The sequence below is a fragment of the Peromyscus eremicus genome, chromosome 16_21 (assembly GCF_949786415.1).
Source record: "Peromyscus eremicus chromosome 16_21, PerEre_H2_v1, whole genome shotgun sequence".
Classification (NCBI taxonomy): domain Eukaryota; kingdom Metazoa; phylum Chordata; class Mammalia; order Rodentia; family Cricetidae; genus Peromyscus; species Peromyscus eremicus.
Window position 1 is genome coordinate 65,983,163 of NC_081432.1, and position 18,532 is coordinate 66,001,694.

An 18,532-nucleotide genomic window follows, 5' to 3' on the forward strand; every position below is an offset into this window, starting at 1 on the left:
TTACAACACTCCAAACTTTGTAATATTGCATATGACAAAAGTCTTTGACTATGTACTTAATTACTCTCTGTCCCATGACCAATAAAGAACTAGAAGAACAATGGCATTGCCTTTTAGCTTACTCTTGAATTCTCAGTGCCTGGCACAGTCCTTGGTTTACAGTGTCTGGCAAATTTTTGGTGAATGAATTCTCTACACAGGAGTTTTTAGATGAGCAATTTGGGTGTCAACCACACTGAGTAAAGGCAAATTTACTATGTGCTTCACAGTTTTAATCAGACACTGGTTCCCTATTGTTATTTCTACACATTAGAAAAGCCAGTGATTGTAAAAAAAAAAAAAAATGTTTTTTATTCAACCTCTTCAAAGCTCTGTTCCTTTCTGCCAATTTGAGATCCTTGTCTATCTTGGGCTGGTGTGCTTAGCCATCAGGACCACCCATAGCAGGATTCCTTCACAAATCTCATCTTGTTGGTTAGCCTCCATTGATAACAGATAAAATATCTGCTGAGTTACTTGGTGACTGGAGGAAGCTGGTGTACATTGGTGACTAAGGGATTTGTATTATGTGAGAATGCTAGAGACATCTATGATGTTGTCCTCTACCTTATTCCACAAAGTAACTTGTAGAGTCAGAGACATGTGAATGAATTTATAACATCTAAATCAACAGTTAGTTCTAAACCAAATAATTCTTATTATCATATATAAGTGGTTTCACTGCCTGCCAGTCTGCTGGATAATTGATGTTGGAAATAGGCATCACATTGGAGGGACAAGAGAAGAACGGAGAGTTAGCATATTTGCCTTGTATTCTTGGAATTACTGTGGACTGATTGCGAGAATCTGGACATATTATTCATTTACCCTAAATTTAACTTGCATTTATGAAATAGATATGTCCTTTGAGGTTTGAAATAAATACTTCATGTGGAAAGTACCTAACAAAATAACTGATTTTATAGATATTATTTCTCTTTATCCTTCTTCCGTCTCACAAAATGTCTCAAAGACTTAATTATTTTTCTTTGTAAACCTGTTTTCAAAGAGCAACTCTTATTCTATTCTATAGTTTTCTACGTTAACATAATAAAAAGCAGCCAGGGATAAGTGATAATTCTGTTTCTTTCTAAATCACTGACCATATAGACAGTAAAATGACTGAAGAAGTGGAATGGCCCTGGTGTCATATAACTCACCCCACAGAGCACATGTGGCCAGGGGGATAAGTTAACACTAGTGGATAAATGCCACAAATCCCACTGCCTTAGAAGAAGTGTACCATGACATGCTAGCCCTCCAGCCAGGAAGGACACACTGAGTTTTATTTAGTAACTACCCCATGCCCAGTATGATTTTGATGTGTTTATTGATGTGGTTGCCTATATAAATCAGAGTTTGATAAGAGTTTGGGGCCTGTAAATGAGCTCTTTGCCTACCTCCTGAATAGGTGAACACATGCTTGTGGCAACAAATAAGTTCCTGGGGAAATAATTGCTCATGTGGTGAGGTGCATAGCAATGAGAATTGGTGAATCCACTGTCTACTTGTGTGAAGGAAGAGCAGCAAATGCTATGAATTCCCCGGGAGCTGAACTTACAGACTCCAGAGAGCTGCCTGTGGCAACTGAAAATCAATAGAGAACAAGCCTCAATCTCAAGAAATGCAGACTGAGAACCAGACTTGTACAACTGGACTCCAGCCCTGTTGCACATATGAAGGTTTCCAAAGAAAGAGTGCATCCTGAAGACGGGAAGAGAGGGGTCAGCGAGAGAACAATTGACGATCCACACTTTTGGACTGACAAACTGTTCTTGTATGTATAAAAACACCAAGAGTGAGTTAAAAGAGCCAGCAAAATAGGATCAACTTTAAAAATGTTTTTGAATAAAACACATTAGTGCCAGAAATACAGTAAAATGACCATCAAGAGGGCATGGTGAGAACTTAGTAGACCTCATTTAATTTTAAAACAAGTAAGTGCTAGTTTGATTTGAATTATGTGGGGTAGTGATAAAGGGAAGTGTGTACCCTCAAAAATCTCTTTGCGCATTAAGACATCTAAAGATAATGAGCTGGCCTTTTCCTACGAGTTCTGTTCCCAAGCAGCATTGCATCTTGGGACCCCAAGGCACTTCATTGCTGCTTCTTACAGATGCTCTCCACTGCCTTCCTCCTACAGTGCATAGCTCCCTCCTTCAACCACAGTGACTATTAGATTGTCAGACTTGAGGACCACACTACGTAATGCCACGGCTCTTCAGTGTTCTTACATTTAGCTTCCCCAGGCATGAGCTCTTCCACTTTGGCCTTTTTCTTTTTTCAGTTTTATAGTCATCTGTCATTTTTTCCTTTGATCCAAGAGTGCTCAGTTTCTGAAGTGTCCCCCTGCATCACAGACTTTCCTGGGCCCCTGCCTGTCTGCTCCTGCCTGAAACCTGACTAGATTTCAGGAATTCTGCCAGAGCCCCAGAGTTGTCTGGATGTGTGGTACCAGAAGAGCTGTCTGGGATTCCCCGTCTCTGGTAGTTTCATTTTGAGTGGAAAATAATGCTAGAAAGACAATTTACAGAAAGTATATCTTAAAAAGAAGTGAAGAATGTTGAATTATAAATCAGGAATGATACTTCTAACCACAAAATATGCTATTCTTTAAAAAAATTAAAATCACGTTTATTTATTTTTATTTATTGATTTGTGTGCATGTTTATAAGTATGTATGGAGATCAGAGGATAGTTTTTTTTCTTTTAATGGAAAGCCATTCATGTTTATTTATATTAGATAGGTTAATGATTTTTAAATGCAGTTTAAAAAGACATGTTGGGTGAAGGTGGCATAGGGATTGGAGGGGACTCCTGTGGCCTCCTATGATCGAAATAAAACATACCCACCACACATGAAGCTGCAGAGAACAGCTTTTGAAAGTTCTGTCTTTTCTCTGTATGGACCCCAGGGATCGAGCTCAGGTTGTCAAATTTGGTGGCAAGCCTGTTCACTTCCTTAACTCATCTATCCCTAGATAGGAAGTTAATAAATTTTGTTAACTCCATGTGAAGGCAATAGAACAATACAAACCTGTGTGTATGAACTGTACATAGGCATGTAAACAAATGGACACCTTACCAACTGATGTTACACACAGTAACGCCTATTTTTCATTTTCCAAAATAATCACTTATGTATTCATAGGCCCAGATGCGTATGTTTGTGTATGTGTGCTATACATACATACTAAGTACATATCTACATACATATGTATGAACATAGACATATGTATAAGTGCATATAGGTATAAATACACACATGCCTCTGTTCACGATGAGAAGGAGGCAAGATGGAAAGGGGAGGAGAGAGGGAGAAGGGGAAAGAGATTGACATCATAGTTTTAGGTAAAATTTGTTCGTTTTTAGAAATCTTTCATATTTTTAGGGCATTCATATTATTAAAGATAATCTCTTTTACTTAAAGCCAATTGTTAGTAATTGTTAGTCACATCTATAAAATGCTTTGGTAGTAAACTACATAGTGTTTGTTTCTCCAGTTAGGGCATCATAATCTCACCAACTGGATATGTAATCACCATATTAGAATATTGAGCAATGGCTAAATCTAGTCAAGAGTACTTCCAAATTGCCATGATTTTCTGGGGTTTACTTAACTTAGATCATTGGGCCTTCTCTCTGTAGCCTGTAGAGCAGGGAAGGGGACTGTTGGACCACTCTCTAGTCTCCCTCTCATACAGCTGTTCTGGGTGGTCAGCTGGTAGTGGCCCTCTCACCACACACCCCTGTGAAGAAGTCAGCCATTGCTCAAACTTCAAAGTTCTCTTCTGCTTGCATATTAGAGCCACACTCATATATGGAACTGTAAATCCAAGGCATTGCCTATATGCCTAACGAACCTTTAGTACTAGACAGATCCTAAATGAAACTCCGTGAGATACTGACTCCAAGATATTGTATTTGTCCTCAGTCCAGCATCTTGTTTCCATGGCTTTCCATTCTCTACACCGTAGTGACTACTAAGCTAGACATTTGTGTTCCTGGAATATCTGGTCTTTGAAGAGATTGTTTCTTTCATAAAGCCTTTTCATCCTTTAGGCCACAGGTTCATCGTACCCATCTCTTCCTGATTCTGAGCTGCATGTCCTGTGTATTATTGAAGATACAGTTGTACAGAGATCTGTTATACCAGGGCAGGAAGGACTCAAAACCTTAGGCTTGAGTCACTAACCAAGACCATGTTCATATTTAGGGAAGCATGGGAGATCTGCTTCTGGCTAGTGTCTAAGACAGATGTGTATGGTAGCTTCTTCTCTAAAGGTTGAAACATTGTTGCACCAGGAGCTTTGCTACATGGAGACATGCTTGTAATGTGATACACACTGTGTATCTGCCTCTGTACTGTATGGCCTCTGATAGCACAGAGCCTGCTCAATATTGCAGAACAGTAATCATGGATTGGAAGAACTGATGTTGACTCCATCTCATTGCGAGACATTTTACTGCTCTATATCTGGATGAGAAACTATGCATAAATAATACATGTAAGGACTTCATACTTCTAAACAGCCCCAGAAAACCTATAAATCTGGTCTCCCACCACCAGTTCATGCAGTCTCTTCCCTTGCCAGATTGCTCTTTGTATGACATTGTTCTGAAGTTTGCTGAAACCCTCTGTAAGAGCCATGCCATTTCTAGCTTAGGTGGTTTGTCCTGTTGTCCTTGGCTAAATTTTCTTTGTAGCCTAGTTAAAACCTGGACACCTGGGAGCTTAAATTATCCCTGTAGGATATTAGTATATTAGCTACCTATAAAAATGAAATTTATATGAGGCATCTGTTTACATTGAGCATTCCATAAAACCGCAGCAGAGAATTCAAAGGAAAGGCTTTCAATGAAGGTTTCATAGCCGAGAGCAAAGGCTCTGGAGAGTGGCATCTAGACAGCTAATTTCCATTGTAGATATTAAAAAGAATTTTTAATAGACAAAGCATCCCCTCCTCCCCTCAATGGCAGTCTAAGATATACAAAAGACTTCAAGAACTCGTCAGTGTTTACAGTAGACATTTTGGTGTTATTTGTCTTATCATTGTTACTGTGTTCAGGAGAAAATAAGGGAACAGCCTTTTAACATTAGTCTGTTGACATACAACCAAGAACTTGGGGAGCAGGAGGAAGACAGTTGCGATTGCACCTAAGAGTGACAGATTGCATCAGTCAGTGTGTGGGGGCAGACAAGAAGCTGGAGTCAACACAGGGCATGAAGGACTACTTTCCTTTCTTTTCCTTCCTTTCTCTTTTCTCCCTTCTCCCTGTTCAATCCCTTCCTCTCTTCTTTCTTTTTCTTTCCTCTTTCCATGTGTATCTATGTGTAGTTGTATATGCAAGTGTACACACACACACACACACACACACACACACACACACACACAAGTGCATAGGTTCACAAGGGTGTATAGTTACATCTGCACATGTGTACATGCATGTAGAGGATGCAAACTGATATTTAGAATCTTCTTGATTGTTCTCTATCTTATTCTTTGAGGCAGAGTTTCTGAATCAAACCCAGAGCTAACTAACATGGCTAGCCTCACTAACTGGTTTGCCTTGGGATTCCCATCTTGTTTCTGAGGCTGAAATTATTGGTGGGCCACTGTGCCCACTATCCAGAATTTATACAGGTTCTGGAGATCTGAACTCCAATTTTCTTGCCTGCTCAGTAATGCAGAAAATGCTTTAACTGCTGAACTACTTCTCAGGCTGGTCTTGAACTTGCTTCGACTTCCTGAGAGTTGGGGTTATAACCTTGATCCACCCTGTCACTTAAGAAGTCTGTAGTACAAGTTAGATTTGTGGTGTAGGCACTGTATTTATGGCATGCTTTGCTTGCAAAAGTATAGTGAATAGATGCCCTCACCTTATGCAAAGAAAAAAAGAAGGCTAGGGAATTAATTTTTCAGATATACAAATGAAGATACAACAGACAAGGACCAGAGCAATGTAAAGGTCATACAGAAAATGTTAAAGAGTGGGTACAACACAGGTATTGATATACATACCTGTGTGACCAACTGGTACAGGGATGTCAGAACCTACTAACTGAAGATTGGCCCTGCAGCTGACAGTTGAATGTCTTGAAGATCCCTATAGCAAAGAAACCCCTGGCCATACTTTCACCTCACTTTTTACAGGAAGACTTGATCAGTACAGCTGACATTGTTTCACTTATAGTAAGTAACAAGTTTTATATTCCACCACACCCAGGGACAATAGCGGAGTGATAGTTTCCAAGGGAAGATTGTATTAATGCCAGAAGATGGAGATAATGCAAGCATCTCCCGCTGTGCTAATTGTAACAGAATTCACTTAGACTCTCCAATTCAGAGGAATCAACAGAGTGAACTCTTCACGTAATCACACTCTTTCCTCTCCTGGTCCTTCCAGTCTTTTGACTTCCCTTCAATAGCTTCACTGTAGTGTGAATTCAATAGACCCGAGGAATGTGGAATGTCTTAGGCTAAGATATAAACATCTCTGTGATGTTTCTCTGAAGGAAAGGTTTGTTGTATTAAGACAAGAATGAGCCACTTTAGGGAGTCCCAGTGTCCTTTTGGTATAAATATGACGGCTGCAAAACTGCTCAAGGGGAAAATACTATGGGTGTGTGGAACAGAGGGAGATTCCAAACCAGGGAAAGACCCTTCACTTAGACCCACAGGTACTTGTGTGTTGGGAAGGACAGATGCACACAGATTTGTGACATTGCTGAGTGTGAAAATAGGTTCATCATATTGAATATGGATAGGACAAGTTGCCAAATAGCAAGCTTTTTGTTATGGTGTTGACACACACGATCCAACCCTGAAACGTGTGTAATTTCTCTCTTTATATTCTATCACATAGAAAATCTGTATGTGTGTTGATTATTTTTGCATGAGATCCCCTGGTAGCACAAATCTGCTCTGATAACTCAGAACATCATCCTAGTAGAAAGAGTTGGTGTTTTGATGCCATTTTGTCATGAAATATTTATTATTATTTTACTAAATGACACACACAAGGATTTCTTGTTTCAAAACTGTTGTCATTTATCTGAATGTAGTGGCTTGTATCTTTAATTGTAGCACCTGGTGTGTGGAGGGATGAGACTGGGTCTCATTAGTTCGAGGCTAGCCTGGACTACACAGAAAGACTCCACTACAAAACAAAACAAAACAAAACAAAACAAAACATAACAAAACAAAACAAAAAACTAAATAAGACTTCATTTCATTGCATTTCCTGTCACAGTTACTATTCCATTGCTTTTCTACCATTTCCAGCAAAACTTCTTGGGACATTTGTTCTCATTTTCTTCAAATGTCTGCTCCTGTTGTTTCTTAAGATCTACACCAACAAAGCTTCCTCCACCACCATTACCACTCCGTCAAAACTCCTGTCACCAGCCATTATCTTCATATTACCCTGTTGTCACATGTTGTAGGTAGTCTGCAGCCACTGCTCACCACCTCCTCTCACATGCCCTCTCTGAGTTTACTATGTTTTCTTGGCCTTTCTCTCACCTCACTGGTCCAGCTCAACTCACTTGCCTGTTAATTTTGTCTAGGTCAAACACTGATGGTTTCTAAACTGAAACACTCAACTCAAGTGTCTCCTTGGATATCTAAGATCAGAGGTCCAGCTGCTCCCTGACCCCTTTGTTGAAAGATTAATAGAAACATGAAACTCATCATTCCTAGAAGGAACTCCTGAACTCTGTCCTGAAACTTGCTTTAGCCCATAATTGTTCCACCTCACCAATAGACACTCTGTGCCCCAGTTACCACCCCCTATCTCAAGGCCTCCTCTGAATCCTGCCCATATCCTACTTAACATCCACTTCATCAGGACATCTTTTCTTTCAATTTAGATGCACCCTCTCACAGCTGCTGTGGGATGGTCTGTATGTCAAGTGTGTTGCTGATTGGTCAATAAATAAATCACTGATTGGCCATTGGCTAGGCAGGAAGTATAGGCAGGACAAGGAAAAGAATTCTGGGAAGTGGAAGGCGGAGAGAGAGACACTGCCAGCCGCCATGAGGACAAGGAAGATGTAAGGTACCAGTAAGCCATGAGCCATGTGGCAAAGTAAAGATTAATAGAAATGGGCTAAATATAAGAGTAAGAGCTAGACAATAACAGGCCTGAGCTAATGGCCAAGCAGTTTAAATAATGTAAGAGTCTGTATGTTTATTTTATAAGTGGGCTCTGGGACTGGCGGGACTTGGTGGCGGGAGCTGGAGAGAAATTCTCCAGCTACAAATGGCGCCCAACGTGGGGCAAGAGTCTCCACCTAAAAACGGAGAAAAAAGATTCTAAAACGGAGCTAAAAACAGCTCCTAGTTGTCTCTTTTAAGCTAGCGGCAGCCTGCATGTTTGAACTACTATGGCGGGTTCCTGGCGTGCATGCTCAACCTGCCGCCATATGGCGGGAATGAGGCCCCTGCAAGTGGCACATTAAACTGTGTGGTGGATTTAGCCTTTGCTAGTACAAAACAAAAAAAGAGGTTTCTGAGCTACACGCTACTTTGGTAAAAATGTAGACCCACTATTTCTGAGAGTTACGGCTCCCAGAGCTGGCGGAAAGCGGACCACCGCCATGTTGGGAAGCTGAAGTGGGTGGAGCCAGCAGCCACTGCACCGTTTCAGGCTTAGAATGCTGCAGTTTAAAAGGAATAGGCTCAAGCTAATATAAAAAAATAAGCCACGTAAAGATGACTACCACACAGAGAATCTGGATTATGTTCTCTTTGATATTCGTAACTGCAGAAAAACATTTGATTGTAAAAGCTGTTGAGTTATGCCAAAATGTATATTTTAAAGGTACCTTGACTTCAAAATTTGGATATAAGGATATGTTGCTTTGGAAAAGAGTCTCTGCTTTTGTTTCCACAGAAAGCCAGAGACTATGGATTTGTTCCAGATTAAGATACATCAGGTTTGACCAGCCAAGACCCCCTGAAAGGTCTCCAATGACACCATGGCCCAGATGATTCAACATCCAGAATGGTTTCAAGTCAACTGGCTCAGATATACAGCCTCACGGACTACTCCATGATCCTAAAATTTTCTTTCTGTCTCCAGAAGATACAGCGCCCCCCTCCAGCAGGAAGTAGTAAGAGAAGCTACGCCCAAATTCCCAAATATACCAAGCTGGCTTTAGAGATGGAATTGGCTCACTCCCCCTCTAAACCCAGACATATTGCTCAAAAAAAAAAATGGTTAAGAGATTCTTGTGTCCCAAATCAGAAGAGCCCTCTGGTGTGGGACAGAGAAAAACCAATATTTTTATTTAAAACAGGTTGATTATAAATACAATCTCTTTCTAAAGAAAAAAAGGGGATAGTTTAGATATGATAGGATGAAAGGGTAGATTAATGAACCTACTTTTAAAGAGTAACAACTTGTTTAAAATGTTTTACATTGCTATAGATTTTAGTTTATTGATACAAATTTAAACTTAATTTTGTTACACTGTATATATATTTCTATTCTTGTTTGAGGTATTATGTTTATGTAACTCATTTAAAATTATAATGGATAATTAAAAAATAGATTAATAATTAGTCATCTATGATAATCATATTTGTAGCCATGTTAGTTAAGTCTTCTAGGTATACATAGTTATATTTCAGATAGATAGGTAGTCTTCAAACACTTCAAAGACCTACAGAATATGGCATTTAAAATGTTTTAAAAATTTAGACTTTCTGAACAGTGAGACATGTCTGCTCCTGACAGCACCGATTTACTTCAGAGAGGAGGATGGGCATCGAAGACACTCCATACGGAGTTTATCTTCACCTTGACAAAAATAGCCATTTGGGCAAGAAACTGTTCTTGCCTGGACTGCCTGATCAACTGGACATGCAGGACCCATACAAAGGTGACCACTGAACTTTGCTTGACAAAATGGTCCTTCAGGTTCCTGCTTTGCAGAGAAAACTGCCAGACATTCTACAGGACACAGAGAAAAGTGAATAAGAGACTCTAGGCCTGTGGGCTGAAGACAGATGCCCCAACTTTACAAGAGAACTTTGAATGACTGTCCAGGCTGCCAGCTGTCTCTGTCTATCCTACAAGACTCCTAAAAGTTGCTTATATCCTTCTCCATTTCTCAGGTAGTAATATATCCTTCTGAGGTCTTTGATATGGTTAAAGACTAGATACTTACAATTTTCCTTAGTTATAATAAAAGATAAGTTAGATATAAAACCTTAAACTTACAAATAGAAGATAGATAGGATCTCTTCTTTAATATTGTAACTATAATTCTTGCTTGATAATTGTTTTGTTATATGTAATTTTACTATGTTAAAGTTAAAACCTTCCTTTTTAAGAAAAGAAAAGGGGAAGTGCTGTGGGATGGTCTGTATGTCAAGTGTGTTGCTGATTGGTCAATAAATAAATCACTGATTGGCCATTGGCTAGGCAGGAAGTATAGGCAGGACAAGGAAAAGAATTCTGGGAAGTGGAAGGCGGAGAGAGAGACACTGCCAGCCGCCATGAGGACAAGGAAGATGTAAGGTACCAGTAAGCCATGAGCCATGTGGCAAAGTAAAGATTAATAGAAATGGGCTAAATATAAGAGTAAGAGCTAGACAATAACAGGCCTGAGCTAATGGCCAAGCAGTTTAAATAATGTAAGAGTCTGTATGTTTATTTTATAAGTGGGCTCTGGGACTGGCGGGACTTGGTGGCGGGAGCTGGAGAGAAATTCTCCAGCTACACACAGCCTCATGCCATCCCACAATTATCAGCTGCTTTCCATCTCCATCTGCTCTGGGTTGTCTTATTTCTGTCCTGTACCTGAACATGAACAATCTCAGCGCAGCAAGAACAGAATGCGTCAGAAAGACTCAAACCGTGACATTGCCTTCTTTCAAACTTTATGAAGGGTCTTATTTCTTTCTGTGTAAAAAGCCAAAACATCCCCACGAAGACTAAAATCCAATCCCTCTAGCCTCCTAGCTTCTCTTCTGGTTTCCTCATTCCTATTTCTCTCCAACACAGGCCTCCTGTTTAGAGACCTCTACTTCGCTGCCATTGCCTGTAATGCTTTCCCACCTGTTGCCACTTGACTGACTCACTGACATTCTTCAAGCTTTTGCTCAAATCCAACCTTCTCAATAGATCGTCACACTTAAGGCCATAGCATTCTCTCTTCTCCTCATACCCAACATGTCCTGCCAACCCCTCAAACCTCTCACTCTTTTCTCCTATAGCATTTGTGACTTTTTTTTGCACATTATTGATTACAGTTATTACTCAGTGTCTGAAACTTTCATGGGCCAAAAGCTTTTGTTTTGTTTACTGATATGTCCCCAAGTAACTGTGAATAAGTACTTTGTTGAGTGACTGGAACAATACATTGAATAAATGAAATCACCTAAACACCAAGAAATAGCAGATACCAGCTTTGTGTTCCTTTTGAGGAGAGTGGGGCTTAGGTGAAGGATCCAGAAGGTTCACAGAGTGAGGAATTGTGTCACCGGGCTTCTCAACAGTTTTATTTACCATTAAAGCACTTACTGGTACTCAAGCTTATTGTGTGTGCTTGTAACTTTTATCTTTAGGGTTTTTTTTCAACCCAGAAAATTTTCTTTTGTTCTCTGGCTTCCTGACAGGTGGGTTGAGGGTAAAGAGATCCAGTATTTGATCTAATGTATTTTCTTAAACGTAATTATGATATCTCACAAATTCCAAAACTGACTCTTTATATCATAGTTCATTTGTTTGCAGTTAAGAAATCTGATGTTCAAAATTTAGAAACAAATTCCAGGGCTGACAAGATGGCTCTGAGGTTAAAGGTGTTTGCTACACAATTGAAGAAGAGACCCTGCTCCTTCAAGTTGTTACACATGCATGTGTCCCCCACTCCCCCACACACTCCGTAAGTAAATAAATGTAAAACAAATCCAGAAGGTTGGATAATACTACTCTATTAAGCATTTTGAATGCAAGGTTTTGATCTCAGACTATGGGACAGAATGTCTGAATCCTAAAGTGTGAAAATTAATTCAGATACTTGTTCCTGAGACTTCTACAGAGAGTGCAGGGAAATGTGAGTGCCTGCAGGGGAGGAGATAGGTTTGATAAAAACAAAGGCTAGAAGATCTGTACTAGAACAGCCTGTTGGAGGGCTGATGTTCAGTTGTGACAGCAGGGCAGTTCAGAGACACTGGACACTTTTTTTTTTTTTAATGGAACTGCAGCAAAATTCCCTGCCTGAAGGAGGGAAAGGTGAATTTTGGAGTTTTTAATCAGGCCTTTTAAATAAGACAGTTAACAGGGGTGGGAGGGAAGAATCAGTTCTCATTCGGGCCTTCCAGTGACAAAGTAAGTAAATAAACTCGCTTCATGCTTGCCTCCCACTCTCCTACTTTTTCTCTGGCTCCTTTCCCAGTGACAGGTGACACTGAGGTGGCCACACCGAAAAGCCTCACCTGCTCTGTGCTATCTAACTTTATGTTACACATTTTGGTACTAGCCCTGTTGATCGATCTCTCTCTCTCTCTCTCTCTCTCTCTCTCTCTCTCTCTCTCTCTCTCTCTCTCTCTCTCTCCTGCCCCCCTCTTTGCACCTCTCTGCTCACTCACTTCCTGACAAAATAAAACCAATTTTCATTCTGAAACTGTTCTTAACCCTGCTCACTATTGCCAGTAATTCAAAGGCAGTAATTCCCCGGACTGCTTAAATTCAGGGAACTTTATTAAAATGTCAGCTTGCTACAATACTGTCTTTGAGAAATCTGAAAGAAGTGTTCTTGCCATGCTTTTCTATGGCAAGAACTGACACCTTAGAGTGATGTCCATCATCTCTGCAAACTCTCTTCATTCCATCTCTGTTACTCTCTTCACAGACCTATCCGAGCTAACCACAGCTCTCTCTTTCCTGGCTTTGAACTCAGTGACCTGAAGCTCCGTCCATTGCAGAGGCTCAGGGACACTCCAACAACAGTCATTTTGCTGAGTGGAGAAAGATTTAAGCTTTGGCCAGAATTTGGTTGAAAGATAGATTTAAATTTTATCCTGTCTTTAATTTGAGGCTTCCACAATCATGCTTCTAACTGAGCCAGCTCCAGCAGTCAGGGACGCTTTCCATTGGGCATTTTAGCAGACTACTAGTCTACTAGATTACTAGACTACTAGACTACTAGACTACTAGACTACTAGTCTACTAGACTACTAGACTACTAGACTACTAGTCTACTAGACTACTAGTCTACTAGACTACTAGACTACTAGCCACTGACATGCAGCTCTGCTGAGTGCACTGGAGCTGTCAGCACCTTTATCTGAGTAGGTGAGCTCCTGCTTTACACACCACGTTAAATATCTGTTCTATACCACAGAAAAGGAAAAAGAAAGGCAATGGATCCCCAAGAGTAAATTAAATCAAGGTAGGGAAAGACCTCTATAGTGAAAATTATAAAAAACTAATGAAATACATTGAAATTGCACACACACACACACACACACACACACACACACACACACACAGACTGCACACTTCTTATGTTGCCCGGAAGAATTAGTTCGGTTAAAATGTCCACACTGTGCAATCTGATTTACAGATTTCGAACAGTGCCCATCACAAAGCTAACGGTGTTCTTCACAGACGTGCACACAATGATGGAGAAATGCACACAGCACCGCAGAGGGCTGTGAACAGCCACAGCAATCCTGAACGAGAACGCAGCTGGAAGCACACCGTGTCTGACTTGAGAACATACTGCAGGGCTTTAGTAACCAAAGCACCCTGGGACAAGAGTAACAACGACATAGACCAAAGGAGCAGCTAAAGACCCCAGAAATAAACGCAGGCACCAAAGCCAACAACAGAAACCGTGTGTTAGAAAAAGGACAACTTCTTCATAAATGTTGCTGGGAGAATTGACTATCTATAGGAAGAAAACTGTAAGTTGATTCTTTCTCTCATCTTGTACAAAGATTAAGCCAACACAAAACAATGACCTAAATGTAAGATCCAAGTTTATATTAGAGGAAAACACTTCAATGATTACTTGCATATGGACCTGAAAATATAGGAAACACAAGCAAAAATAGACAAATGGGATTCCATTCCATGCTAAAAAGCTTCTGCACAGCAAAGGAAATGTACACAGAGTAAAAAGATAACCTACAGATAGGAGAAAACATCTGTCCAGTACTGATCTGACAAAGGACTAATGTCCAAAATACATAATGTAACTACAATATTAGCAGAATCAAATAATCCAATTAGACTGGGCAAATGATCTAAATTTGTGCTCCTGGAAAAGACTACACATGGTCAACAAATATATTTAAATGTTCATTTTTAGTGTCTATCATAGAAATCTAAATCAATGCTATCTACAGAGATGTTGTCTAGTGAGAATGACTATTATAAAAAGAAAATGCTGGTGAGATGTGGGGATCAAAGAACTCTTATATACTATTGGGTGAGACCATGCATTGGTACAGCCAATATGGAAACCAGTACAGAGGTTCCTTAAAACAGTACAAATAAAATTAGCATATGATCCCACACCAGCTTCCAGGCAAATATACAAAGGAGTGAAGCATGCCTAGGAGGTGCATATGTATACTACGGTTACCTATTCATGATAACCAAGGAGTGGCATGAACCTAGGTGTCTATCAGTGGGTGAAGAGAATGCTGTGTGTGGGCACAATGGAAAATCATTCAGCCACAAGGAAGAAAGAAATCCTGTTTTAGGAGAAAAAATGGATATAACTAGAAAATATTTTATTAAGTGAAATCAACAGATACAGAAAGATAAATGTCATATGTAGCTCTCACAAGTGAATCTAAAAAATGAACAAAGAGGTAATGTACCTACGAGATAATGGTTACTAGAGTCTGAGATGGCAATGAAGAGATACAGGCATTCCAAACTTTATCAGTGTACACTGTAGGCATGCATTGAAACATTAGCACAACTTCCATTAATACATGCAACAAATACATGTTAACTCAGAATACAGTCCTACAATAAACTTATATTCATAGAAATGGAGAACCACAAAGTCAAATTACATGAAAATATAAAATGAATAGCAACTTGAGTATATATAGAATTCTTCATATAATATAAAGTCATTTAGAAAAATAAGCAGAAAAAAATTAGGATATATATTAGTTGTAGCACAAATTACATTTTCAAATAGAATTTAGTATTTACATTTATTTTACTTTATGTGTGTATGTGTGTGTCTGACATGGGTGTGCATGTGTTCATTGAAGATAGAAGAGACTGACGGGTCCGTGAAGCTGGAATTGCTGGCAGTGTGAGCCCCCCAGTACAGGCACTGGGAACTGAACTTGGGTCTTCTGTAGGAACATCAAAGGCTCTTAACTGCGGAGCTATCTCTCCTGGCCCTCAAATCATTTTGCAAAGCTTCTTTTCTTTATTTTCACAAAAGTCCCGAAAATTGAATTTGATGTGTCTTAACAGTTTCTTCACTATACTGATAAAAAAATTAAAACCAAATGAGATTAAACAGCAAACTTAGGCTTACCAACTCCTAGTGGCAAAGATAGGAACAAATATTTGTGTTCTTGAGTCAAAAGTCAATGTTTTGATTTTTGCCTAAAATTGCCATTTTATGAATTAAAACTAGATTTTAAGTAAATAAATAATATATTGGAAAAGACTGATAAAAGCAATATTTAACATTATTAAGACAATGCCAGGAAATCATATCATGACTATTAGTCTTTTGAAAAAAAGGACTTCCAAACGGATTTGGACAATTCTAAAGAGGATTTATAAAAATATATATTTATAAAATATTTATAAAAGTTCTGTGTGTGTGTGTGTGTGTCTATGTTTGTGTGTGTGTGGTATATCCTGTGGTGTGGGGTGTGTGTGTGTGTGTGTGTGTGTGTGTGTGTGTGTGTGTATGTATGTGTGTGTCTATGTTTGTGTATGTGTGGTATATCCTGTGGTGTGGGGTGTGTGTGTGTGTGTGTGTGTGTGCGCGTGCGCGCGCGCGTGCGCGCGCACTTGTGAGTACATCTGGCCTGTGCAGGTCAGAAAATGTCTAACACCTAAAGTCCCTGACGTGGGTGCTTGAAACTGAACTTGGAACCTTTGGAAGGTCAAATGAGCTCTTAGCCTCTGAACCATCTCTCCAGCCCTGACAATTTTTCTTTCTATGAATTAAGAACCAAAAATACAGAAAATATTCCAGAGACAAAATAAAGTAAAAATATAGAAAACAAAGAAAGTCAGGGGTTTGTTATTTTGTTTTTGGCTTTTTTTTTTCTCTCTAAAAAAGATGCAATCATGTCCCCCTGGCCTTCGGAGGAGGGAGAGAAAGAAATCACATTTTCCCATGGCCAGCAAAACTTCTGGAAATAGATGAGTCGTCAACTTTGATAAGATCCATGACTAGTATCATAATTTGCAGTGATTCATATGTGATTTTTCCCCCCTCATTCCAAAATAAGATCTGAAACAAAAGCAAAGCCTTAGGAAAAAAGATAACAACTGGCATTTTATCTCTTTGTGTGTCATATGTGTGTGAAATGGGAGTTATGATGGATTTAGAAAGCACTTGATTCTGGCACAGTAAGCAATCTTAAAGATCATCTGGCCCACCCCTCACCACCCTGAAGCCCCAGTAGAAGAGAACAAGACCAGAAGGGCCCTGCTGTTAGCTCCTAGAGCGTCTATAACCAAACCCAGAGCCTGCTCTGAGATGGTAATTGTTCACAGGACACCACATTCCTTCTTAGGGCTTATTTTTAAAGAAAGCAAAAAGGTAAACGCTGTTTTTTGCCGACCATATTCTGGCTCCTTCCTGTGGCTCACCAGCCAGCCATCTTGCTCTGCTCTTGTAGCATAGGGTATATAGCTAGCTGGATATTGCAGCTAGCTGTGTGCCTCCAAACACTAGAACCTGTACTACGTAGTGATCAGTTGTGCTCTAGTTTGTGTGCTCGTATTTCCTAGTAAAATTAATTCATGTTCCCACATAGAACCTATAATCTCAGGGCATTTAATTCTATAGCGACTAAGTTTGTCATGTATGTAAAGAGTTTCTTATTTATGAAATTTGTAGTTAAAAATATGTTCTGAATTTGGGCTGGGGATGTGGTTCTGTGGTGGAGTGTTTACTTACACTTACATCGAACCTACAGAGCCTGAGCATTGCACAAAACAAAACAAGTTTAAAAAAAATGTTCTGAATCTGAAATCTTTCAGGAAGGAAGTCTGAAAGTTGGAAGGAGAAAACCAGAGCTGGTTTAGTCTTGCTCCCCTTTGGACATCGTTTGGCCAAAAGTCTAGAGGAATGTTCTGGTTGTTAACAATGATTGCTATAGCAACATCTCTCTGATGAAACTCTTTGCTGAGATTTTTAAGTTACCAGTTCAAAAATGTTTCTGATCAGGGTATTATTATCTGTTTTCATCAAGTCTAGTGCATCATGTTCCTAACGGGCAAGCCTTACTAGACACAGAACGGCTGTAGACATTTGGGGTTTGTGTGGACAGGGAAGTTATTAGTTCCTTGCTCAGTACCTTTTTCTTTATAGTAAGAAAGGATGAAGAGAAATGAGAAAACAAACAGAGAAAAATACTTTTTTCTTTTCTTATCTGAGTTGTGACTTTTTTTAGCATGGGAGATTTTTGTTACCAGACATATGCATTTTGCTCCTTAGCAAAAAACCTTTGGATTCTTGGCAACAGTACAATCATATAGGATTCCTGGCAATGGCATTAATAATTATGTCTATTGAACTCTGCAACAAAGCTAATTCTCAGCTCCAAATTCTCCTCAGTTCTAGTCTTGAACCCATGTTTGAAACTATTAATATTTATCTTGATTGGCTCACTTAAGTTTTAAAACTCTTTCACTTTTGGCCCATGTGGAAAAGATTAGGGAAATGTTATCAATGCTCATTCATAACTACCATATGTGTGCTAAATTATTATAAGATACTGAACTGATTATGGGCAGTGAATATTAATTTGCTGCTGACAATCTCTGCATTTGGGTCTCAGTGTTACCTTGAAAAGCATGTTTTCTCCTTGGTGAGAGGCGGGCACAATAGTGAGTTCAACAGAGAAAATGGGGATGGGTGAATGGGATGCTTCTTTGCCAAACACAAGAGAAATCTGCAAGCATAGAGGCCATAAAGGGAAGTGAAGAGGCATGTCGACCTGATAAAAATTATAACCTATAGCCATGACTTCAGTCAGAACTTCTAGAAATCACATACATGCATATGCATATTAATTGATCAATAGATCTAGTTCTAAAATAACAACATGAGAATTAGATTGTTTATTCTGTATTGTCCAGAGTGGGAACATTGTGTAGTGGATTATAGCAGTGCACACACTGGATTTTCCAGAGGCTGTGGGCAACAGAGGCAGCAGAGCTGCAGTCAAAGTCTATTTGAAGGAAACAGCGGATTTTATCATAGTGACTAAGAAGCATTTAACGACAGGACTCTGCTGAGATATGGGTGGGG